We start from the raw sequence: 26,599 nt of genomic DNA, 5'->3' as shown, positions 1-26,599 counted from the left end.
TTAAAACTCTTGCAATATTGTCTTTCTCCCATATTTCTTCCTTTCTACAAGCTCAGCAGTGATTGACTGCAGACCTGAACTGTAGAGACAATCAGGGCTTCGCTGTATACTGTCGGCCAGAGTTGAAGTGTTCAGATTGCGGTTTGCTCATCACTGTCTAGCTAAGTAAATTGTCATTTTCATTGCTCTCCTTAAATGGCAAGGCATGCAATCTCTCCAGGCGGTATCATCATCTTCCTTGCCTTTCATCAGATTAAATTGCCCATCTAATTGCGGCAACATGCTTCATCTCGAAGGAAAGAGTAATTGGCACCTAACGATTCCAGCAAAGCTATGATGGTATCTAGCAGAGAGCATTGACGTCTACTGCCTAAAATCATTACTTTTTCTTTTCAAATTAGGATTATTAATTAGTATGGACTTTCCACACGCACTGCTTTTTTGCGTCATTAAATATTGGTATGTGGTGATATCTCGTCATATTAATTAACCTTCCTGATTTTGATTCAGTTGTTACTGTAAGCACGTCAATACGTTGGATCAATGCACGTATAATTCCCTTAATCAAAATCCATGGTACACGTTGTAAAAAAACAAGTTCATTTGACTTCTGAGACTAAGTATGCCACACAGAAATGATTGAGTTTAAAGATCCTAAAACTTAAAAATCACCAGGGTTCTTGCATTGGTGTTTATCAAAGAGACGTAATATACTGTATATCAGTTTTTTATACTTTGAAGTTGTTCAATGCACAATATAAATGAATATTGATTTTAGGTTAATAGCTGGTGTCAAAGGTCAAATCAATCATCACACTTGATTCATACAAATGAACACATTCGAGGTAAATAACTGTAACTGTTGTCACTGGGGTAAATATGAGCAGCTGGGATGCACATAGTTTGCACCTGTTTCTTCCAGAAGTAAGTAAACATAGACGCTATAACAACAATGCAAGACACTGTTTACTGTATATGACTTAATAAATACAGCTTTATGGTGTAGCCTTCTTGTTTTTCCCCCATGTAAAAAAGGTAGAACGCTTATGAAATGTGGCCCATAGTCCACTTTTGAGGACTGATCATTCAACTCGAAATGTATTTTTTATTTTTGTGTCAATTATCAACATGGAGGAAACATCTCCAGTCACACCTTCAGTAACTCTACATTTAACTTAGTACACCCAGAGTCTGGAGCAACAATGCCACAACCCTGTCTTTGAAGTGCCAGTCTGTGGTGCTTACCTATCCTCCCCCTTGGCCGTCAGGATGAACCCTATTTCCAGTGAGGTCATGTATGAGTAATGGCCTTGCTCTTCTCCCCCTTATTTACTCCAAGGCAACTGTCAGCATTATGATTATGTATTTTCAATTTACAGGCGCTAGAGAGAGCCTTCTATACCCTTGAGCCATGTCTTAACTATTTACTCCCACCGCATTTCATTCCCCAGACACCCAGAATCAGAGCCTCCTTCAATAATTAACTTAGTTCCACTTTTCAATCTCAAGTCTAACACGGTTTAATTTGTCTGCAGTGTAATTTTTCATCTGGGCTCCATATTTTAACGTGTCCTTAGCTTATAGGACCAAGTTGTTACTCTGCTTAACCACTTCTCGCTAATTGAACCAATGTTTTAGTTGCACTCCAGGAAAAGTACTACTTGTCGCAGAATGGGAACAAAACACATATGTTTTGATTATACTCAAGTCTAAAACCTGATTAGGTCCAGCATTACTGCATATAGTGTGTGTGTAAGTGTGAGTCAGTATGGTCTAGCACCAGACCACTCTTTCCTGACAGGACAGATAGTAATCGTAGTCATCATGACACAGATACCCATATGTAAATGCCACACAGACACAGTCTGTTATGTATCTATAATCAGAGGCTCAGCCACTGTAAACAGCTGTTTGTAATGACACTCGCTCGAGGGATTTCCTAATTGGCTTCTATAAATGGATCTGCCGTACAGAACCAACAAGCTCTCTCTCTCGCTCTCTCTCTCTCGACCCTCAATCCTACCATCCCGCCATCTTTTTCCTTCTCCTCCGTCCAGACCATCCTTTTGCTGTTGTATTTTTTCACAGCTGTAACAGATCAAATACTGGTGAAAGAATCCATCATGAGGAAGGCAGTAACCCTAGCCGGACCCCGCCATACTGACTGATGACTGACTGGCTGACTCTCAGAGGGGGTCGGTGGGGTCTACTCTGTCTTTCCTCTTCTTGTGAAAGGAGATGTGAAGTAGGGCCACGTACTTCAACATATTACAATTTAATAGTAGATCAAGCAAATGACACAGCATGCTCTGAACATCGCAGCATCAGGTTCATTGCAGGTGAGGTGATAATCATACTGCACATACAATGAATGTGTGCATGAGAGCTGTTATCTCTGTGTTTGTGTGCGTGCCCGTGTGCGTCTGTGTACAAATACAAATGTAACTAATTCATATTTTGGAGGACTTTGCCCCAATCTAGCACATTTAGCACAGAACTGTGTACAGTATTCAGTATTGGTTTATCTCTGTTTCCCAACTGCATTATAACATCCTAAGGCTCTCGCCCCTTCTGTTTCAAGTTCATCTGCAATTCAGTCAATTCTATGTCAATTCCTTCCCACTGGGCACATATCATTGTTGTGTCCACGTAATTTCAATGAAATACGTCTGCGCCTAGTGGGTTGTCTCGAAGGTACATTCTGTTCTAGTCTGTTCTAATTTTCCTTACATTCAAAATACATAAAAATGCCCCCTTATCGAAATTCTATAATGTACTGTATGTATTTAGACAAGAGAGCTGTGGTAAACTGGTTCTATACTCTGTGTCAGATCACAGCAGGCTAAGGAAATCAACCAAGATCATCCAGGTACAATTCATTCACATCCCACAGGATAGTTGTGCTAATGCATTACATGTACTGCCTCTGGGGTCTCTCTCTCCTTTTCTCCTTCTACCCCCTATACCTCTTCCACGCTCTTTTTTTCTCTCACTCCAGCATATACCAATCACTAGGAGAGAGTTGGAAGAAGAGAGGAGATGGGATGGAGTCCTCAGTCTGTAATGAGATATGTGTTCCATAACAGCTGACCAGTCCCATTGAACAGGCCTCCTCACCCAGGATGCTTAATTACTTGGTGAGAAACACATTACTGTGCGCAACAGGACACAGGGATATAGGCATGAGGGAAACCTCTGGAGCAGGGTTATAATCAAACAGATCACAAAGGGCAGGAGCGAAGCCCAAAAACTGAGGCTTTGTGTATATACGCTCTACACCCTGCACTTACTTTGCACATCTACAGTGTGTATAAAAAATGTGGCCATTAAAGGAGAATTTCACACTGGCTCTGTCATTACTATATTAACAACATTATGTTTTTCTCATAAACATCACAATTATCCAAACCACAAGCTAGAACTAGCACATTTTCATTTCACTGGTAGAATCGGGAAGTTTCGAATCCCTGTGTATTGGTTTGCTCATAATGAACCACAACATCCGGCATTCATGGAGAATTCTTATACTGCCCAATAGGTAGAGGGTGCGTGCCCACAAACTTGAATAATGGCATTGTTTACTTCGAACTACCAACACACAGTAATCTCAGAACTTCTCTAGGCAAGAATTTTTTTGAACACTTTTGTTTTTCTGTTTGTCATCATGCCTGTTTGGTGTTCTGTGCCTGGCTGTGCTAATTACAAACAAGTGCAAAAATGTGTTATCTTTCACCATCCTACCTACAAGAGATTCACCCCAGCTATCAAGAATGATGCGGTGATCAAAGACTATCAAATGGATCTTCAGTCTGAACTGTTGGGGAATCCATTTCGACGACAGCTGAGAAATGATGCAACACCAGCGATGTTTTTCTTTCACAAAAAAAACAGAAGATTCTCAATTAGAGCTAACCTAACGTTAGCTAGCTTGCTAGCCTAGCTGGGCAAGTTAGCTAGCTTGCTAACGTTTTAGTCTGGTATTGAACTCTGAAAGCCATCAGCTAAATCATACTGTCAATCAATTTTGTCTATGCCACGATAGTTACTGCTAGGCTGGTTGCTACCTTCAGGAGGGTAAACATGTTTGTTTGTTCGTTCTATCTTTGACTGTCGTTAGCTAACGTAAGCTAGCTAATGTTACCGACCGACTCGGTCTTGTGTAGCAAAATTTGAAATTGTGTTTTTACATTGGATAAAAGTAGAGACTCAGAGATAGAAAATAGTATATCATACACTACAGTTGAGGAACAATGGGAAATAAATCTGCTTTGAAAGTTGATAAACTTGTAACCCCACTTTTGAGAAAATGGCCCTTGAGTCTTTTGGTACACCTTCTGTAGAGCTCTTCTTTGTCTACACCCATGCAGCATCGTTCACACCCTCTTAAGCCAACTCTTTAAGGATTCACTTCTGAGGCCATGTGCTAAACAGGGTGAGTATGACGGTAGTGTACTAAACAACCAAATATTTCAAGACTAAAGGCTTGTTTATACTATGTCTTTTGACAGTTGTTGCAATGACACATGAAGTTTCTATTGTTGTCTAACATCAAACTTGTCGTTGTCATTATGAAAAAGTATAAGCACAAAAACGACAAGCTGCATGACATCAGCAGCCTAGTGGTCCTGGTGCATTTTAACACCAATAAACCAATCCAAAATATTCAGACCAATCAACTTTTTCCACATATTGTTACGTTACAGCCTTATTCTAAATGAGATTAAATTGGTTCGTTTTGTTTTCTCATCAATCTAAAAACAATACCACATGATGACAAAGCAAAAACAGGTGTTTAGACATTTAAAATATATTAAAAATAAAAACTGATATTCAATTTATATAAATATTCAGACCGTTTACTCAGTACATTGTTGAAGAACATTTGGCAGCGATTACAGCCTTGAATGTTCTTGGGTATGGCACTGCAAGCTTGGCACACCTGTATTTGGGCAGTTTCTCCCATTCTTCTCTGCAGATCCTCTCATGCTCTGTCAGGATGTATGGGGAGGGTGGCTGCACAGCTATTTTCATGTCTCTCCAGAGATGTATCGGGTTCAAGTCTGGGCTCTGACTGGGCCACTCAAGGACATTCAGAGAATTGTCCCGAAGCCACTCCTGTGTTGTATTGAATGTGAGCATTGGGTCATTGTTCTGTTGGAAGGTAAACCTTCACCACAGTCTGAGGTCCTGAGCGCTTGGAGCAGGTTTTCATCAAGGATCTCTCTGTACTTTGCTCTGTTCATCTTTCCATCGATCCTGACAAGTCTCCCATTCCCTGTCGCTGAAAAACATCCTTACAGCTGCTGCCACCACCATGCTGCCCCGTAGGGATGGTGCCAGGTTACCTCCAGATGTGACGGTTGGCAATCTCGATTCTCAAGGTCTGAGAGTACTTTAGGTGCCTTTTGGGAAACTCCAAGTGGGCTGCCATGTGCCTTTTACTGAGGAGTGGCTTCCATCTCGCCACTCTACCACAAAGGCCTGATTGGTGGAGTGCTGCAGAGATGGTTGTCTTTCTGGAAGCTTCTCCCATCAGAACAGAGGAACTCTGGAGCTCTGTCAGAGTGACCATCGGGTTCTTGGCCAACTCCGTGATGAAGGCCCTTCTCCCCCGATTACTCAGTTTGGCCGGGTGGCCAGCACTAGGAAGAGTCTTGGTGGTTCCAAACTTCTTCCATTTAAGAATGATGGAGGCCACTGTGGGGACCTTCAATGGTGCAGAAATGTTTTGGTAACCTTCCCCAGATCTGTGCCTTGACGCAATCCTGTCTCGGAGCTCTACGGACAATTCCTTCGACCTAATGGCTTGGTTTTTGTTCTGACATGCAGTGTCAATTGTAGGACCTTATATAGACAGGCGTGTGCCTCTCCAAATGATGTCCAATCAATTGAATTTACCACAGGTGGACTCTAATCAAGTTGTCGAAACATCTCAAGAATGATCAAAGGAAACAGGATATATCTGAGCTCAAGGTTCTGAATACTTATGTAAATAAGGTATCTGTTTTTATCTTTAATACATTTGCAAAAGTTCTAAAAACCTGTTTTCACTTTGTCATTATGGGTTATTGTGTGTAGAGTATTTTTTTTATTTGATCAATTTTAGAATAAGACTGTAAACTTAACAAAATGTTGTAAAAGTCAAGGGGTCTGAATACTTTCTGAATGTACTGTATGTCAATATAGCAAACCAGGTGTCTAAAACCAACTTGTTTTGGTTCATTTCCAGCTCATTAACTAGCTAGCTAACGTCAGTTCAAATAATGACCATAAGACATAGTTGACAAAGCCTTAACTTTAGTTAATTTGTATGAATTATTATAGATTTTTTTTTTTACATCAAGATCATTATTTACAAATTAATGGCGAGCTAATTACAAAAAATAGCTTACGGTTGTGAGTGTGACAAAATAAAGGCAGGGCCTTCTACCGGAGAAGGCAGATTACCAGGACGTGTACTGCGAGCATGCGCTGACCAACTGTCAAGAGTCTTCACTGACATTTTCAACACTAAGGTAACCCGCCTAAATGACTACAGACCCGTAGCACTCAGGTCTGTAGCCATGAAGTGTTTTGAAAGGCTGGTCATTGCTTCAACACCATTATCCCAGAATCCCTGGACTCACTTGCATACCGCTCCAACAGATCCACAGATGATGCAGTCTCTATTGCACTCCACACTGCCCTTTCCCACCTGGTCAAACGGAACACCTATGTGAGAATGCTATTCATTGGCTACAGCTCAGAGCTCAACACAATAGTGCCCTCATAGCTCATCAATAAGCTAAGGACCCTGGGACTAAACACCTCCCTCTGCAACTGGATCTGGACTTCCTGACGGGCCGCCTCCAGTTGGTAAGGGTAAGTAACAACACATCTGCCACGCTGATCCTCAACACAGGGGCCCCTCAGGGGTGTGTGCTCAGCCCCCTCCTGTACTCCCTGTTCACTCATGACTGCACGGCCAGGCACAACTCCAACACCATCATTAAATTTGCCGATGACACAACAGTGGTAGGCCTGATCACCGACAACAACGAGACACTAGGGCCTCTAGGGGGGTGGTCAGAGAACTGGCCGTGTGGTGCAAGGACAACAACCTCTCCCTCAACGTGATCAAGAGAAAGGAGATGAATGTGGACTACAGGAAAAAAGAGGACAGAGCAAGCCCCCATTCTCATCAACGGGGCTGCAGTGGAGCAGGTTGAGAGCTTCAAGTTCCTTGGTGTCATCAACAAACTAACATGGTCCATGCACACCATGACAGTCATGAAGCGGGCACGACAAAACCTATTCCCTCTCAGGAGACTGAAAAGATTTGGCATGTGTCCTCAGATCCTCAAAAGGTTCTACAGCTGCACCATCGAGAGCTGGTTGCATCACTGCCTGGTAAGGCAACTGCTCGGCCTCTGATACTTCAATAGGGTAGTGCGAACAGCCCAGTACATCACTGGGGCCAAGCTTCCTGCCATCCAGGACCTCTATACCAGGCAGTGTCAGAGGAAGGCCCTAAAAATTGTCAATGACTCCAGCCACCCTAGTCATAGACTGTTCTCTCTGCTACAACACGGCAAGCTGTACCAGAGCACCAGGTCTAGGACCAAGAGGCTTCTGAACAGGTCCTACCTCCAAGCCATAATACTCCTGAACATCTAGTCAAACGGCTACCCAGACTATTCACATTGCCCCTCCCCACACCACTTCCACTCTCTGTTGTCATCTATGCATTGTCACTTTAATTAACTCTACCTACATGTATGTACATACTACCTCAACTAAACGGTGCCCCCCGCACATTGACTCGCTACTGGCACCCCCCTGCATATATTGTTATTTTTTACTGCTGCTCCCTAATTACTTGTTACATTTATCTCTTATTCTGATCCGTATTTTTTAAAACTGCACTGTCGGTTAGGGGCTCGTAAGTAAGCATTTCACTGTAAGGTCTACACCTGTTGTATTCGGCGCATGTAACTAATACAATTTGATTTGATTACCTACACATACTGAGCAGCTCATGTAATAGACAGAAGCATACTGCATAGCAGACAAATCTGAACTCATCTCTTGGCATGTCCAGCCCATCCATTATCTCAGCCAATCATGGCTAGCGAAAAGGTTCCTGCCTTTTTCCATGTCTAAACCAACTAGGCTCGTATCTTAACAATTTTATTAGTATTTACAGATGGCATACACGTTTGATATTCTCAAAACACAATACAAAGACATGTCTACAACATTCCCCTGCAAATGGCTACTATTGACAATAATGATTTGTCAAAATCAATGGGCTGGGAGAGGTTTACAGACAGTACGTTGAGATGGCGAAGGGGTTTTTGGTTGTGCAGGGTTGTGCTTACACAGTAAATGTACAATTTCTCCTCAATCTCCCATACACAACAATTCATACTGTGTAAGAACTGTCTTCCTAAGACTTTTCACACCTTCTTTAGTCCCCCCAGCCCATTCACTTTGTTGACTGATCTTTTCTCTCAAAAGCAGCTCCCAAAGTCCCCTCATTGTCCCTAAAAAATACGCTAGCCGGTCCGATTCGTTGATACCTTTACCAACAAAGGTGTGTTGCCCTATGTCCCTTCGACAAAAGTGTAAAATGCTAAGACCACAACCATGTCTTTACAGGAGATGTGCAGTCCCAGCAACTATTCTGCAAGAGGACCAAACAGTTGATGGTTATGAAGCCTTACACCACTTTCAACAGAGCAGCTGGCCATTCACCACAGACAGGAAAAGCCCATCACCATAAGCAAAGAGTCTCAGCTTCCCCAGTCCACCATTGCCAGTGTACCAATGTTCTGACTGTATAAACACAGCTAATTATTAGAATCAGGTGTGCTATATTAGGGTTGGAGTGAAAACCTACAGGACGGTAGCTCTCCAGGAATAGGGTTGGAAAAACCTGATGTAGATCCACCATAAAATAAATCTAGAGATTTTCTATCAATCTTTGAAATGTTTCTGCCCTTATGGATTCATAGAAGATATTTATAAGCTGGAAAGGGCTCTGTACCATCAAACAGATGCTAGACATTCAGATATCCAAAGAATGTTTGTTTATTTGTCAAAATCTAAAATACAGGAGAGTGTACACTATTTTAGTGCTAACTCAAGAGAAGTGAGTATTCAACAAAAATGTTATATGGTAAAAGTAAAATACAAAAAAATGTATGAACAGTCGTAGTACAGCTCCATGTGTAGAGGAATGCAAGTGCAGAGAACTGTAGTTACAGACAATTACACTAGGTAATGTGATTTTCCCAAAGATTTTTGCCCAGATCTTGTCTATTTCAAGTCGTCTCTCATTGGTTGAGACAGCTGGGTGTTTACCCTAAAGTGCTGCATGTCATGATAACAGAAACCTGTCTTGATCAATAAGTTAGAAGACTGGAAATAATGATGGCGGTGCACATATTGTTGGATTACTTTATTGAGCAAAAAAACGAACCCCCTAAACTAACCCCCTAAAACTGGACACAGACATTTTATGCAAATCCTGTTTCTCCGAATCGAGGATGAAGACGACATTTCTAAGGTTGGTTGTACATTCTCCGTGCTACACCAAACAGTACCTATCCTGTAACTCACCATAACGGATACCAAAAATCTTTGTTACACCAGATAATGAGATTTGACCAATCTGTAGCTTAGAAAACTGGTGATCAGCAGATGATGGGAGAGGTAGTCATGATGAAATTGCCATTCCAAAGAAACGTTCAGATTGTTCAGGGAATACTTGTAAAGCAGTGGGAGGAGCGCATTCAGCTCATCATGAGTCTTCTGCTTGAAATCCAGCATCATGAATGTCTAATCACTCAAGAGGGATACAGTTCACAGGATACAGTTCTGTGACAATGACACACGCAGGCAAAGGAATTCTGTTTCTGTATCTAGAATCCACTCCAGGAAGAATCGCAGGTACTACACAATATTTTCTGTCAGACAAAAAACAAAAAGAGTATATACTCTTTCGTTCAGTTGAACAACAGTTGATCCATGCCAGCATAACATCAACAACATACATGTGCACAGGCACAGAGATTACATTTACAACAATATCAAGCCTTATAGAAATAAACATGGCATAACCTCAACATTTGCACAGTGACCAGACCGTAGAAATCAGCTGACGTGACGTGACTGTTATTTATCGAATAATTACCGACTATGTTTAATTGTTACCAGATTCAATGAATCATGTAACAATTAACTCATTAGTAATTTGGGGCAAAACGGAAGAAGTTGTTTAACGAGTTACCGTCTCCCGAATTAAACTCAAGAATATATACAGTATATTGACAACAGTCACTTATTAATCATTGTCTCATATCAGTCTCATTCTGAATGTCGCAGACTTCTTGAATCTGCACAAACCCGAGTCTTACTGATCATTCCGTACCACACAAATTGATTTGATTATTTATTTATGAACAAACTAAATGATTACACACACACACACAGTATAGGTTATTGATTAGAAACTTAATATGATGAAAACAGGTCCCTAGCGGACTATCACAATATGACGCTTGTTACAAAAGATGGAGAGTTAAAGAGAGAGGGAAAGTGAGAGAGAAAGAGAGGCAACCCTTGGAAACATTTAGAAACTATGCTCACAGTAATCCTAATACCTTGCCCCGAACTGCCGCCCTTTTGGGTAAGAAGTAATATATGTATATCTCTGTTGGACCCAGGCCTTCGTGAAAAGGGTTCCGCTTTATGAAAAGGGCTCGATTGGGCCTTCTCCTTCGTTCTTAGGTGGAAGGCTCTGATTGTCCACAAGAGGTCACAATGTCCTTCTCCTTCGTTGTCTGTGTTTACTTTCATTCATTCTGGAAAAGTGTTCTTCTGAGGACAGCTAATCAGCCATGTCGATGATCCCCAGACGGAGTAATGAAAGCAGTGTAGTCGACGATGATTTGAAAATAATATCTGGATGGTCCTACTTAACTTCTTACGGATCATTGGACGCTAGCGTCCCACCTCGACAACATCCGGTGAAATTGCAGAGCGCCAAATTCAAATGACAGAAATCCTAATATTAAACATTCATGAAAATACAAGTGTCATACATCATTTAAAAGCTTAACTTCTTGTTAACCTGTTGAGTGTAGGGGGCAGTATTTAGATTTTTGGATGAAAAACGTACCCAAATTTAACTGCCTATTTCTCAGGCCCAGAATATGCATATAATTGTCAGATTAGCATAGAAAACACTCTAAAGTTTCCAAAACTGTCAAAATATTGTCTGTGAGTATAACAGAACTGATATTGCAGGCGAAAACCTGAGGAAAATTCAACCAGGAAGTGGCCTCTATTTTGAAAGCTCCATGTTCCATTGCCTGCCTTCGCTCCATTTAAAGGGATATCAACCATATTCCTTTTCCTATGGCTTCCTCATGTTGTGAACAGTCTTTAGACATAGTTTCAGGCTTTTATTTTGAAAAATGAGCGAGAAAGTTCACTTCACGTCAGTGTATAGCTGGGTGTCCCCCATTTATTGTGTAACTGGGAGTCCCGTGAGTGCAAACATCTGAAGATCATCAAAGGTAAGCAATTTAATTTATTGCTTTTCTGACTTTTGTGACCAATCTACTTGGCGGCTAGCTGTTTGTAATATTTTGTCTACTGAGAGAGATGTTCTTACATAAACGCTTGGATAGCTTTTGCCGAAAAGCTTTATTGAAATCTGACACGCCAGGTGGATTAACAACAAGCTAAGCTGTGTTTTGCTATATTGCACTTGTGATTTCATTTCCATCTAACGGGATGGGTGCATCAAGAAGTTAATCCAGCCACTTTCTCAGATTTCAAAAAGGCACACCATGCGATTATCTGAGGACAGCTCCCTGCACACAAAAGCATTACATACATTTTCCAACCAAGCAGAGGCGTCACGAAAGTCAGAAATAGCGATAAAATGAATCACAGATCTTCATCTGGTTGCAATCACAAGGGTCTCAGCTACATAACAAATGATCATTTTGTTTGATAAAGTCCTTCTTTATATCCCAAAAGAACAAGTTTCAATGGCGCACTTGACTCATTAATCCACTGGTCTCCCTCGTTCAAAATGCATACCAAATGAATCCCTTAAATTACCAATAAACTAAACAAGTCAAACAACATTCCTAATCAATCCTCAGTTACCCTATTATGTAAATAAACAATACAATTTAAGACGGAGAATAAATAACAAAGTATGTGCAATCACCGGGGCACGCTACAAACACTACTGCCAAAATGGGAGCCACTTAGAAAAACTACAATTTCTAGCCCATTTTTTCAAAAAAAAGTCTTAAAGACTGTTGACATCTAGTGGAAGCCCTGGGAACTGCAATCTGAGAGGATTTCCTTGAGGTGAGCTGGAAAAAAAATCTGGATCGATTGTCCTCAGATTTTCGCCTGCTATACTCTCAAACATTATCTTAACAGTTTTGGAAACTTTAGAGTGTTTTCTATCCAATACTACCAATTATATGCATGTCCTACAGGCAGTTTACTTTGGGCACCTCACCATCCAAACTTCCGAATACTGCCCCCTAGCCCGAAGAAGTTACATTCATTTTCTTAGATACAGTAGTTAGAACAGCTACTCAACCGTAACCTTTGTCTTCAACTCGTGTCAATTTTCAGGGTTGTGACTGTCATGGAAATATTTGCTCAATCATATTTCACAGATACCGGAACTTGTGAATTCAAATAGACTTTATTACAAAGTAACAAGCCAAGCTGGCCCATGGACCAACTGCCGGATTCAGTCTCAGTCCAATCCTTTTATACAGTTTCATGCTTATACAAGTGTCATAGTCCTTCTACTTTATGTTAATAACCATATCCCCTCGGCTTTACTCCACCATTGTTTCCAAATCTAAGTTCTTTCCTCTAGGTGGGGTTTCCCCTCCACTCTAGTTCCTTGGATCAATTATATTGGTGGCATGCCTATACATTATTTCCAGAAAATAATATGTACAGATTACTATAGGCAATTATAAGATTTATACATGCCATTATATGATTAAGTACAGGTAACTATAGTCCATTATAGAATTATACCAATAAGTACACTAAATCTCAGGAATGCACATAGTGCTTTTGCTTACTCCTTTGGTGCTATTTTGCCTTTTAACCTCTCTAGGGTATGTGGGACGCTAGCGTCCCATCTGGCCAACATCCAGTGAGGTTGCAGAGCGCCAAATTCAATTACAGAAATGCTCATTATAAAAATTCAAAAAACAAAACATTTTTACATATGTTTAAAGATGAACTTCTTGTTAAACCAACCACAGTGTCATATTTATAAAAGGCTTTTCGGGGAAGGCATACCTAACCCAGAACATACCTAGCCCAGAACATAGCACAGTTGACAAATTATTACAAACAGTAACCAGCCAAGCAGAAGCGTTAAAAAACTCAGAAATAGATATAAAATGAATCCCTTACCTTTGATGATCTTCATATGGTGGCAATCAGAAGACATTAATTCACTCAATAAATGTTCCTTTTGTTCGAAGTCTCTTTATATCCAAAAACCTCAGTTTTGTTAGCGCGTTTTCTTCAGTAATCCACAGGCTCAAACTCAGTCAAAACAATCAGACAAAAAAATCCAAATTGTATCCGTAAAGTTCAAAGACACATGTCAAACGATGTTTATATTCAATCCTCAGGTTGTTTTGTAGCCTAAGTGATCTATAATATTTCAACCGGACAATAACGTCGTCAATATAAAAGGTAAACAAGAAATGCACATGCGCCTGAAAAAACTCTGCATCATGTTAGGGTCCACTCGTTCAGACTGGTCTTACTCCCTCATTTATAAGACTGTTGACATCTAGTGGAAGGCATAGGAACTGCAAATGGAGTCCTAAGTCAATGGATACTGTAATGGCATTGAATAGAAAACTACAAAACCAACAAAAAAAACGACTTCCTGAATGGATTTTTCTCAGGCTTTCGCCTGCTAAATCAGTTCTGTTATACTCACAGACACTATGTTAACAGTTTTGGAAACTTTAGAGTGTTTTCTATCCAAATCTACCAGTATGCATATGCATATCATATCTTCCTGGCCCGAGTAGCAGGCCGTTGAATTTGGGCATGCTTTTCATCCAAAATTCCGAATGCTGCCCCCTACCCTAGAGAGGTTAACAAGAAACACATTCTCTTAACAGAAAACACCCATATGACTAATTTAGAACTAGCTGCAGCTTGTGGTCTTTCTGGTCTAGTATGTTAATTCTTAACTCAATCTTTTATACCCTTGGGTAAAAAGGGGCATTTTCGTCATGCTGACACGCTCTCTGAGCTCACTGGGACGTAGCTAGTTACGAGGTAAAGTATCATCATTACTATTATCTCGTTGGAGAACTAAAATCACATTTCTATTCTCTTCATCCTAGATATTTCCTACATAACGTAAAGGATGTAAACTTGATATACACCGTGTGAAAGCTCTTCAAGTTACAATGTTTTCATAATAACATCACAAAATAGACATTAATTTCCCATATTCCATCTCTCATTATTTCCAACATACTGTCCTGTTTTGGATGTTAGTTTTTCGGCAGCAAAATCTTCTGGAGACAAAGGGATATTTATTTTCCCAATACTGAGGAGCAAGTGAGTCACCTGCCTACAAGTTATGATCGACATGAGGTGTCATATAACCCCCACATCAACCCCCCCCTCTGCGGGTGAGAGGGCTCTGTAGACACTGATCCACTGTAACCTGATCTTTGGATCCTCACAGGAGAGTCATGACAGAGCCTAGGTTGGTAGGTAAACAGTATATACCTACAGCTATGTCTGTCAGGCATGCTTAAAATGTTGTATTATTGTTTCTCCTCACTGCTTGCTGGAATTGCAATACTTGTTATTTACATATGTTTGGAATCTTATCTTGCATCATTTTGTGATATTAAAATGCATCCAAGGTCATAATCCTAACAAATGTAAACCCTCGTCAATTATGTTACATAGCTAGCTATTTCAATTATTTACAGTTGCCGATGTTACAAACAAGATACTAATGTGAGGTGTGGCGCATAATAAGTTAGCAGGTGCCAGTATAGCTAGCTAGCCATCTCTACTAAACCTAGCTTTGGGTGGCAACTGATAGTTGTTAAGATCGCTAATTTAGCTAGTTAGCTAGCAAACAGATAAATAATTAGATTCCCTCCCACTCTAACACAGTAGTATGTTAGCCAGCAATACTAAAGTTAGCTAACTAGCTAGGTGGCTTGCAGGAAGAATAACTTAGTTATGCACCGTATTTGTCATCTGCCTTCTTGGTGCTGGCATTGGCTGTAGCTGAGCTTCTAACATTAGTTAGCTAAATCCAACTCTTTGTTTCGAATCCACTTCACTATATTCCGGGTTGGAACATGTATGGTTGAATGTCACCATGTAGCTAATAGATGCTCCATCATGTAATTCGTGATGATGAGATGAATCACATGAAGCCATTGCATCTGGTTAGTTCTTTCAGTTTTGCCCAAAGGATTGTTGTTAGACATCCAATGGCTCTCCACATATAGTGCAATCACTATAATTGCGAAAAATGCCAGAAAGCAGGACTACATGCCCCCCTTCCCCCTCATCATTTCACCGGAAGCTGTTATAGGGTGTATCATTCAGCGTGCAAATCCCTGACCTGCGTTCCTCCTGGGCAATTATGTGTGAAACACATCTCACTGTCCTGGAAATGCCTCAGACATGATGAAAACAAGCCCAGATTCCCCCAGGGTGAAATTCCCCTTTAAATGTCATATAAGTACAGGGGAAGGTGTTTTTTTTTGTGAGGTGACAGCCCAGTCATCATACAGTATGTATGGTGTCCTGTGTAGAGGTGGCACCACAGTTTCAAAAGTGGTGTGGAAAAATGTGTATGTATCTTTTCTGGGGCCTGGACTTTTTCCTGATCTCCTACCTCTTAAGGTAATGATGGACTGTCGTTTCTCTTTGCTTATTTGAGCTGTTCTTGCCATAATATGTACTTGGTCTTTTACCAAATAGGACTATCTTCTGTATACCACCCCTACCTTGTCACAACACAACTGATTGGCTCAAATACATTAAGAAGGAAATAAATTCCACAAATGAACTTTTAAGAAGGCACACATGTGAATTGAAATGTATTCCAGTTGAATTTCAAGAGTGTGCAAAGCTTTCATCAAGGCAAAGGGTGGCTATTTAAAGAATCTCAAATATGAAATATATTTTGATTTGTTTAAACATTTTTTGCTTACTACATGATTCAATATGTGTTATTTCATAGTTTGTTTTAACTATTATTCTACAATGTAGAAAATAGTACAAATAAAGAATAATGAGTAGGTGTTCTAGCTAGCTAACATAGCTAGCTACATAGCCGTCTCTGTATCAAAGATAATTGTGTAGTCTAGAGCGATTTTCTAGGTTACCTAGCCAGCTATTGTCGTTCTTTTAACGCAACGTAACGTAATCAACACTGCTAGCTAGCCAGCTAGCCCCCGAATCAACAACACAGCCACTGCCAGCTAGCCTACAAAGTCAACAACGCAGCCACTGCCAGCTAGCCTACTTCAGCAGTACTGTATCATTTTTAATCATTTTAGTCAATAAGATTCTTGCTACGTAAGCTCAACTTTCTGAACATTCGAGACGTGTAGTCCACTTGTCATTCCAATCTCCTTTGCATTAGCGTAGCCTCTTCTGTAGCCTGTCAACTATGTGTCTGTCTATCCCTGTTCTCTCCTCTCTGCACAGACCATACAAACGCTCCACACCGCGTGGCCGCGGCCACCCTAATCTGGTGGTCCCAGCGCGCACGACCCACGTGGAGTTCCAGGTCTCCGGTAGCCTCTGGAACTGCCGATCTGCGGCCAATAAGGCAGAGTTCATCTCAGCCTATGCCTCCCTCCAGTCCCTCGACTTCTTGGCACTGACGGAAACATGGATCACCACAGATAACACTGCTACTCCTACTGCTCTCTCTTCGTCCGCCCACGTGTTCTCGCACACCCCGAGAGCTTCTGGTCAGCGGGTGGTGGCACCGGGATCCTCATCTCTCCCAAGTGGTCATTCTCTCTTTCTCCCCTTACCCATCTGTCTATCGCCTCCTTTGAATTCCATGCTGTCACAGTTACCAGCCCTTTCAAGCTTAACATCCTTATAATTTATCGCCCTCCAGGTTCCCTCGGAGAGTTCATCAATGAGCTTGATGCCTTGATAAGCTCCTTTCCTGAGGACGGCTCACCTCTCACAGTTCTGGGCGACTTTAACCTCCCCACGTCTACCTTTGACTCATTCCTCTCTGCCTCCTTCTTTCCACTCCTCTCCTCTTTTGACCTCACCCTCTCACCTTCCCCCTACTCACAAGGCAGGCAATACGCTCGACCTCATCTTTACTAGATGCTGTTCTTCCACTAACCTCATTGCAACTCCCCTCCAAGTCTCCGACCACTACCTTGTATCCTTTTCCCTCTTGCTCTCATCCAACACTTCCCACACTGCCCCTACTGGATGGTATCGCGCCGTCCCAACCTTCGCTCTCTCTCCCCCGCTACTCTCTCCTCTTCCATCCTATCATCTCTTCCCTCTGCTCAAACCTTCTCCAACCTATCTCCTGATTCTGCCTCCTCTCCTCCCTTTCTGCATCCTTTGACTCTCTATGTCCCCTATCCTCCAGGCCGGCTCGGTCCTCCTCCCGCTCCGTGGCTCGACGACTCATTGCGAGCTCACAGAACAGGGCTCCGGGCAGCCGAGCGGAAATGGAGGAAAACTCGCCTCCCTGCGGACCTGGCATCCTTTCACTCCCTCCTCTCTACATTTTCCTCTTCTGTCGCTGCTGCTAAAGCCACTTTCTACCACTCTAAATTCCAAGCATCTGCCTCTAACCCTAGGAAGCTCTTTGCCACCTTCTCCTCCCTCCTGAATCCTCCTCCCCTCCCCCTCCTCCCTCTCTGCAGATGACTTCGTCAACCATTTTGAAAAGAAGGTCGACGACATCCGATCCTCGTTTGCTAAGTCAAACGACACCGCTGGTTCTGCTCACACTGCCCTACCCTGTGCTCTGACCTCTTTCTCCCCTCTCTCTCCAGATGAAATCTCGCGTCTTGTGACGGCCGGCCGCCCAACAACCTGCCCGCTTGACCCTATCCCCTCCTCTCTTCTCCAGACCATTTCCGGAGACCTTCTCCCTTACCTCACCTCGCTCATCAACTCATCCCTGACCGATGGCTACGTCCCTTCCGTCTTCAAGAGAGCGAGAGTTGCACCCCTTCTGAAAAAACCTACACTCGATCCCTCCGATGTCAACAACTACAGACCAGTATCCCTTCTTTCTTTTCTCTCCAAAACTCTTGAACGTGCCGTCCTTGGCCAGCTCTCCCGCTATCTCTCTCAGAATGACCTTCTTGATCCAAATCAGTCAGGTTTCAAGACTAGTCATTCAACTGAGACTGCTCTTCTCTGTATCACGGAGGCGCTCCGCACTGCTAAAGCTAACTCTCTCTCCTCTGCTCTCATCCTTCTAGACCTATTGGCTGCCTTCGATACTGTGAACCATCAGATCCTCCTCTCCACCCTCTCCGAGTTGGGCATCTCCGGCGCGCCCACGCTTGATTGCGTCCTACCTGACAGGTCGCTCCTACCAGGTGGCGTGGCGAGAATCCGTCTCCTCACCACGTGCTCTCACCACTGGTGTCCCCAGGGCTCTGTTCTAGGCCCTCTCCTATTCTCGCTATACACCAAGTCACTTGGCTCTGTCATAACCTCACATGGTCTCTCCTATCATTGCTATGCAGACGACACACAATTAATCTTCTCCTTTCCCCCTTCTGATGACCAGGTGGCGAATTGCATCTCTGCATGTCTGGCAGACATATCAGTGTGGATGACGGATCACCACCTCAAGCTGAACCTCGGCAAGACGGAGCTGCTCTTCCTCCCGGGGAAGGACTGCCCGTTCCATGATCTCGCCATCACGGTTGACAACTCCACTGTGTCCTCCTCCCAGAGCGCTAAGAACCTTGGCGTGATCCTGGACAACACCCTGTCGTTCTCAACTAACATCAAGGCGGTGGCCCGTTCCTGTAGGTTCATGCTCTACAACATCTGCAGAGTACGACCCTGCCTCACACAGGAAGCGGCGCAGGTCCTAATCCAGGCACTTGTCATCTCCCGTCTGGATTATTGCAACTCGCTGTTGGCTGGGCTCCCTGCCTGTGCCATTAAACCCCTACAACTCATCCAGAACGCCGCAGCCCGTCTGGTGTTCAATCTTCCCAAGTTCTCTCACGTCACCCCGCTCCTCCGCTCTCTCCACTGGCTTCCAGTTGAAGGTCGCATCCGCTACAAGACCATGGTGCTTGCCTACGGAGCTGTGAGGGGAACGGCACCTCAGTACCTCCAGGCTCTGATCAGGCCCTACACCCAAACAAGGGCACTGCGTTCATCCACCTCTGGCCTGCTCGCCTCCCTACCACTGAGGAAGTACAGTTCCCGCTCAGCCCAGTCAAAACTGTTCGCTGCTCTGGCCCCCCAATGGTGGAACAAACTCCCTCACGACGCCAGGACAGCGGAGTCAATCACCACCTTCCGGAGACACCTGAAACCCCACCTCTTTAAGGAATACCTAGGATAGGATAAAGTAATCCTTCTCACCCCCCTTAAAAGATTTAGATGCACTATTGTAAAGTGGCTGCTCCACTGGATGTCATAAGGTGAATGCGACCAAAGTCGCTCTGGATAAGAGCGTCTGCTAAATGACTTAAATGTAAATGTAAATGTTCTAAACCTTTTGACCGGTAGTGTATACACACCATATACACAATCACTCACACACACAACATTGACACTACATAAGCAAACACACACATTACATAAGCAAACACACACATAACACACACATAATGACAACACGAACACGCACACATACATTACACACACACACACTTACAATCATCATTTGTTGCTGCTACTCTTGTTCTTTATTTTACTCTTATTATCCAACCTAGCCACTGTACCCTTCCTCCATGTTACTTCCTTAGTGATGTGAACACTGAACTTGAAGTTCTTGACCCATTCCACTACAGACTCATCTACGTGGATGGGGGTCCCCCAGTCCCCCATTTCCTGTTGTCCACAATCAGTTCCTTTTTCTTGCTGACGTTGAGGGAGAGTTTGTTGTCCTTGCGCCACACTGACAGGTCTTTGACCTCCTCCCAAAAGGCTGCTTCATCGTCGTTGGTGATACCACAGTCGTGTCGTCAGCAAACTTAATGATGGTTTTGGAGTCGTGCATAGCCATGCAGTCGTGAGTGAACAGGGTGTACAGGAGGGGAATAGGCACACACCCCTGAGGGCTCCACGTGTTGATGGTCAGCGTGGCAGATTTGTTGCCTACCCTCAGCGGCTAGGGGCGGCCTGTCAGGATGTCCATGATCTAGTTGCGGAGCGAGGTGTTCAGTCCCAGGGTCCTGAGCTTGGTGATGAGCTTGGAGGGGACTATAGAGTTGAATGCGAGCTGTAGTCAATAAACACATACTTACATACAGTTGAAGTCGGAAGTTTACATACACCTTAGCCTGGAGAATAGATTCTAGCACCACCATAACTTTCACAAATACAGAGACGTGATACAGTGAATTATAAGTGAAATAATCTGTTTGTAAACAATTGTTGGAAATATTGCTTGTGTCATGCACAAAGTAGATGTCCTAACCGACTTGCCAAAACTATAGTTTAACAGTAAATTTGTGGTGTGGTTGAAAAAATGAGTTTTAATGACTACAACTTAAGTGTATGTAAACTTCGAACTTCAACTGTAGGTATTCCTTTTGTCCAGGTGGGTGAGGGCAGTGTGGAGTGCAATAGAGATTGCTTCATCTGTGGATTTGTTGGGGCTGTATGCAAATTGGTTGGGTCCAGGGTGGCTGGGATCATGTTATTGATGTGAGCCATTACCAGCCTTTCAGAGAATTTCATGGCCCACCAGATGTTGGTTCCCTGGTGCTCATTGTAGGAACTGATTGCCTGTAAAATCCATATATTCAATTATTACATCAACTACTTTCAACATTTTCATTAAAAATAATATCCCCTTTTCATGAAGTACATTTAATATTGAATTTCTAATCTATTCAAACTTGCATCACCAGATCTTATCAGTAGGTGTCTCTATGCACTGGCTAGTCGAAAAAGACTGACACCATGGCTGCATGTTTCTGTATTTGTGAAAGTTATGGTGGTGCTAGAATCTATTCTCTCTTTGTTCATATCTTTGTAGACTGCTCTTTGGTGGAATTTGTAGTTTTTTTTACCTTCAAGACAGTGACCTTTCTGCCACAAACATTTAAGTGATAATGCCCGAGAGAGAAGCCAGTGTTGAGGAAATATTGGCACTGGGACGTTAGGCCTGAGAAGAAGTTGTTTGGCCTGGCCCGGCAAACGGTGTCAATATATCCTACAAAACACTGTCTTCGAGGGCACTGTCACTTTTATACAACGGGTTACCAACATATTTCCATAAAAATCATTATTTTGATTAATTTATTCATGCTACTTCATCCTTCCACGAGATATAGTCCCAACACAAAGCTAAGGTTGCTACCCAAGCCGGCTGGTCATTCATTCTATCGGTTCGGGTGGCCCAGTCATTAAGTCTTTTTGTTCTGTATCTATAGACGCGACCCAGTCGTTTGGTCTAAATGTTCTATTGCCATACTGGCTGGCAACGTTCTTATCCCTTGCTTGCTAGCTAGCCAACTTACAGTCACGGCAAACAGTGCAGCCAGAATAACAGCAAAGTAGCTGCATTTGCGTTTGTTTAAGCTGTTGTCTAGTAACATTTATTTGGATACATCCATAACAAATAGCTAATGATACGCGATTTCGCCTGGCATAGAAAATGTGCTCTCTCGTCAGGACACTGTTGAACAACAATGTTGTTCAGAGGAGCTAGCCAACAACACAGCTAACACAATCACTTCAAACTAAAGCTGGGAAGTCTGCAAACTAGCTGCATTCATTTAGTTTGACCTGTTTTCTATTGACATTCCGTTGTATTTATCCATAAAAATTATGCTGGTTCATGATTTCGAATGGCTGAGAAAAACTGCATACCTGTCGTCCCGACTGGACGAGACAGACAGGCAGACAGCTTTTCTTAGCCATTCGAAATCATGAATTAGCATTATGTCAATAGAAAACATAATTTCAATATTGAAACAATGTTGCAAATGTCGAGAGACAACAGCAAGGTTTATACAAATCTCCGCTGTTGAAAACCTAAAATAAATGTGAATTAAGTGTCTAGATGCTTTTTATGGTGGAGTTCAAGTTTATAAATTGCCTGACTGGGCTGATGAGACAGTGGATTGCGCAGTCAGATGGAACAGAGTAAATTGTCGTTTTAATGTCATAGATTTAGCCGGTGGTAACTTGTGGAACAGACACCGGCTGGTATGTGGTTTTAACCAATACGCATCCAGGATTAGACCAACCCATTGTATAATTGTGAATAATCACCAGCAGTGGAAATCAAGTAATATGCCAACAAATATTACTGGACTAACAAACTGACTGACTAACTTTTTCAGAAACTTCAGTATCCAGTGGCCTTTAGTAACAGCAGATTTTTTCATCTTATTTATCCTGTGCCAAACACATTTATCCATGGGGCGGCAGGTATCTTAGTGGTTAGCACGTTGTGCCAGTAACCTGAAAAGTTGCTAGATCGTATCCCGAGCTGACAAGGTAAAAATCTGTTGTGCACCTGAACAAGGCAGTTAACCCACTGTTCCTAGGCCATTGTAAATAATAATTTGTTCTTAACTGACTTGCCTAGTTAAATAAAGGTTACATTTTTAAAAAATACAGTGAGTCAAAATTATTAATGTTAGCTATCTATCTAGCCTACTCTAAAGCCAACGTTAGTAGTTTTGTTAGCTAGCTATAGATTGGATCATTCTAGATAGATGACGACTAAACTGCTTTTATTAACTCATTTAATTAACACCTACCTTGTTTTCCATTCAAATGTGTTCCCACCAGATAACACAGCCACAAAGTCATAATCCACTAGGATTCCACAGACCGGAGAGGAGCCTGAGTGCCGAGTCAAACAATGAGGTGTTGGTGCAACTAAACATAGTTGATGAGGCATGTAAACTGTAGCAAAGGAGACCTGACAAGTGAATCAAACTATCGCAACGAGCGTGGGTGGTTACAGCGTGAAATCCCAGGAATAGGGTTATATTCACACAACAAAACAGAGGCAAACGGGCTGAAATTGGGGGAGGTACTATGTCAACCTGTCCAATAAGAAGCGCCTGCTTTCTTTTCCATTGCAAAACGTTTTTCTATGACTTGAACTAATGAATATGTCTGGTAAAAGTGTTCGTTGCTGCTGCTTTGAAAGTTTTGTTGCTGTCTCGCCATACATTTTCCGGCGGCTTTGGTCCTGAGATTTGGGAATGCTCCATGTATTTCTAATTTACTCAGGCTTCTTTTGCTTAGACTCAATGTTTTGAATGTTTTCACTACATATACTTTCAGGCCTAGTATCTTGTAAAAATAAATGCATATTTCCTAATAATATGCTTGGGGAATAATGAAAAAATTGCTAATGAGCTTGTTCATTAGAATAAATATATTCCGATATAGTGGGAACCCTATATGTTTGGTCCACTATATTTCGCCTCCCCTCCAAATATATATACCTTATCTCACTGCAAGGAGGCTCGCACCATCACTCTTTACTCACTGAATATTTATTTCAGAATGCAGTATTTGCTATCAAGGTCAAGCAGGAGGCTACTACCTTCACAGAGGAGTCATTTGCCTCCAGAGAGAGTCACTTTTTGGTGCTTTTATCTGCCAACATTTTTCTCCCCGAGCCCTGGGCAGGAATGGCACCAAGCTGAAGTGACAGAGTTGGTGTGAATAAAGTCAACAGAGGTAACTTTGTTTCTTTGAAACTTTGACATCGACGTAACCTCAGATGTAAACATAGCTTGTTGTTTTTTCTCCTCCACTTCTTATTAAATGTAAGTGTTTTCTATCTTTTTCTAAATCCCTCAACGCAGATACAATCCATTTCTAACATAAAGCAAAAATGAAAAGACATCTACATGGTCGTGATTTGTCATGACAGGCTGTGAAAATCTGTTTAAGGATTATCTCCACCTGTGTAATAGCCGTCCATAAGCTCCTGTTTATCTGGAGGTATGGGGAAACTATTTAAGTTTTGACATTTCTCGTACAGTGCTGTTCTGCAGATGTGTGAGGTGTGTGTATGTGTACACCAACATGCGTGCATGTGTGTTTGTGTGTCTGCATGCATGCATACTTGCATATTTAGGTCTGTTTATGTATTTGTGTGTGTGTGCGTGTCCATATGTGCATAGGTGTGTGTTTATGTGTACCAATTCAGTCCCAATGCTCCAGTCCACTCATCCTTTGGCAGTTGTGGGGGAATTTAATAGACAGAGGAAAAAAAGACAGAAAATCCAGAGCCATGCCAATTGTCTACACGTGTTAGATAAATGGACCCTTACGGCCAAACCTCGTTAGAATGCCTCGGTTGACAAAAGCTTACCTGAAATCGGCCGGCACTCGCCCAGCCACTGACAGCTGACAGGGCAGAACATAATCAGTACAAACTGAATGTACCAACGTCCAGTTCAATGAATCTAGCTGGGTGTTAGGTCGGTGGTCTGAAAACCCACATGGAACTGTAACCTTCGTTTTATCATTGCAGATAGATTTTCTGCATTGATTGGATGGAGTGGACACTTGATTTCAGAATAGTCTGTTGAAAAAGTGCAGGACGGAAAATCTACTATCTGCAATTCTGTCCTATCTTAAACTCAGTGTTGTTGTGATGAATCCTTTTGTAATCATGTGAGAGAACTAAAATGAAGTGTAATTGGTGGAGATGTATGATGCAGAACTTTTCACCCAATGAACATTGCGTTGAGGCATTAGGAGAGACCTGGTTGTCAACCTCTGAAATGACTTCGGTGAGAAAACAGTCTCATGGCTACAGGGACTGATACTGTGTTATTCAAATGGCTGTTTATCCCTCTCAATCATGCACAAAGCTAATCCTTATATCATACTGTACTCCAGTTTATGGAGCAGAGTCATCTCATTGGCTACTATACTCATCAGTTTTGTTATATCACATTCTGTACTACACTCATGTCACAACCTTTCCTCTCCCTCTGCCACAGCTGTGTAGATCTGTAGATCTGTCCTTGCTAGCAAGAGGAGCCTCTGCTGCCACTTGTATTAATTGTCAGACGCTGCTCCAGGGGCCAGAGAGCCAGCTTGGCTCATTGAATTACAGACAGCAGCCTTTATTCTCCTGCCCAGGAGGCGTCGGTGGTGTAATACAACAAAGCAAGGGCCATGCACCAGTAGCAGCATCACTCCACAATGCCAGGCTAGTTTGACATTAGCGTTAGCGTTAGCATGACACTGTTTCATTAGGTTGCTGCCCCCACGTCAGCCCTCGGCAGCTCTGAGGCTAGTCGAAGCTAGCTGCTCGCAGGCTAACTGACACACTCTGTGCATATTAATGTCAGATGTGATGAATATAAAAAGAGGGAAACAGAAAATAATTTGCAATAGTAAATTAGTATGCAATAGTTTCTGTACCAGCCCTTTGTAGTGAATTGGTAAGCTTTTAATAGAGCATTGTGAGTACCACACAAATGTGTCCTATAGCTGACAGATGACTATTTTCTTGTGGTATTTCACTGTAGATCAAAGTTATGACTAACTAACTACAATGTTAGATAGTCAAATTGACTGATTTCATGCTTGATCATGATAGTAATCAAATCAAATGCTATTAGTCACATGCACCGAATACAACAGGTGTAGGTAGACCTTACAGGAAATGCTTACTTACGAGCCCCTAACCAACAATGCAGTTTCCAAAAAATGATGATAAGAATAAGAGATAAAAGTAACAAGTAATTAAGGAGCAGCAGTAAAATAACAATAGTGAGACTATATACAGGGGGGTACCGATACAGAGTCAATGTGTGGGGCACTGGTTAGTTGAGGTAATATGTACATGTAGGTAGAGTTATTAAAGTGACTATGCATAGATGAAAAAAGAGAGTAGCAGTGCGTTAAAGAGGGGTTGGGGGGGCACTGCAAATAGTCTGGGTAGCCATTTGACTAGATGTTCAGGAGTCTTATGGCTTGGGGTTAGAAGCTGTTTAGAAGCCTCTTGGACCTAGACTTGGCTCTCCGGTACAGCTTGCCGTGCTGTAGCAGAGAGAACAGTCTATAACTAGAGTGGCTAGAATCTTTGCCAATTTTTAGGGCCTTCCTCTGACACCGTCTGGTATAGAGGTCCTGGATGGCAGGAAGCTTGGCCCCAGTGATGTTCTGGGCCATTCGTCCTACCCTCTGTAGTGCCTTGCGGTCGGAGGTCGAGCAGTTACCATAGCAGGCAGTGATGCAACCAGTCTGGATGCTCTCGATGGTGCGGCTGTAGAACCTTTTGAGGACCCATGCCAAATCTTTTCAGTATCCTGAGGGGGAATAGGTTTTGTTGTTCCCTCTTCACAACTGCCTTGGTGTG

The sequence above is a fragment of the Oncorhynchus nerka genome, linkage group LG22 (genome assembly GCF_034236695.1).
Source record: "Oncorhynchus nerka isolate Pitt River linkage group LG22, Oner_Uvic_2.0, whole genome shotgun sequence".
Classification (NCBI taxonomy): domain Eukaryota; kingdom Metazoa; phylum Chordata; class Actinopteri; order Salmoniformes; family Salmonidae; genus Oncorhynchus; species Oncorhynchus nerka.
This window is presented reverse-complemented; position numbering follows the sequence as displayed.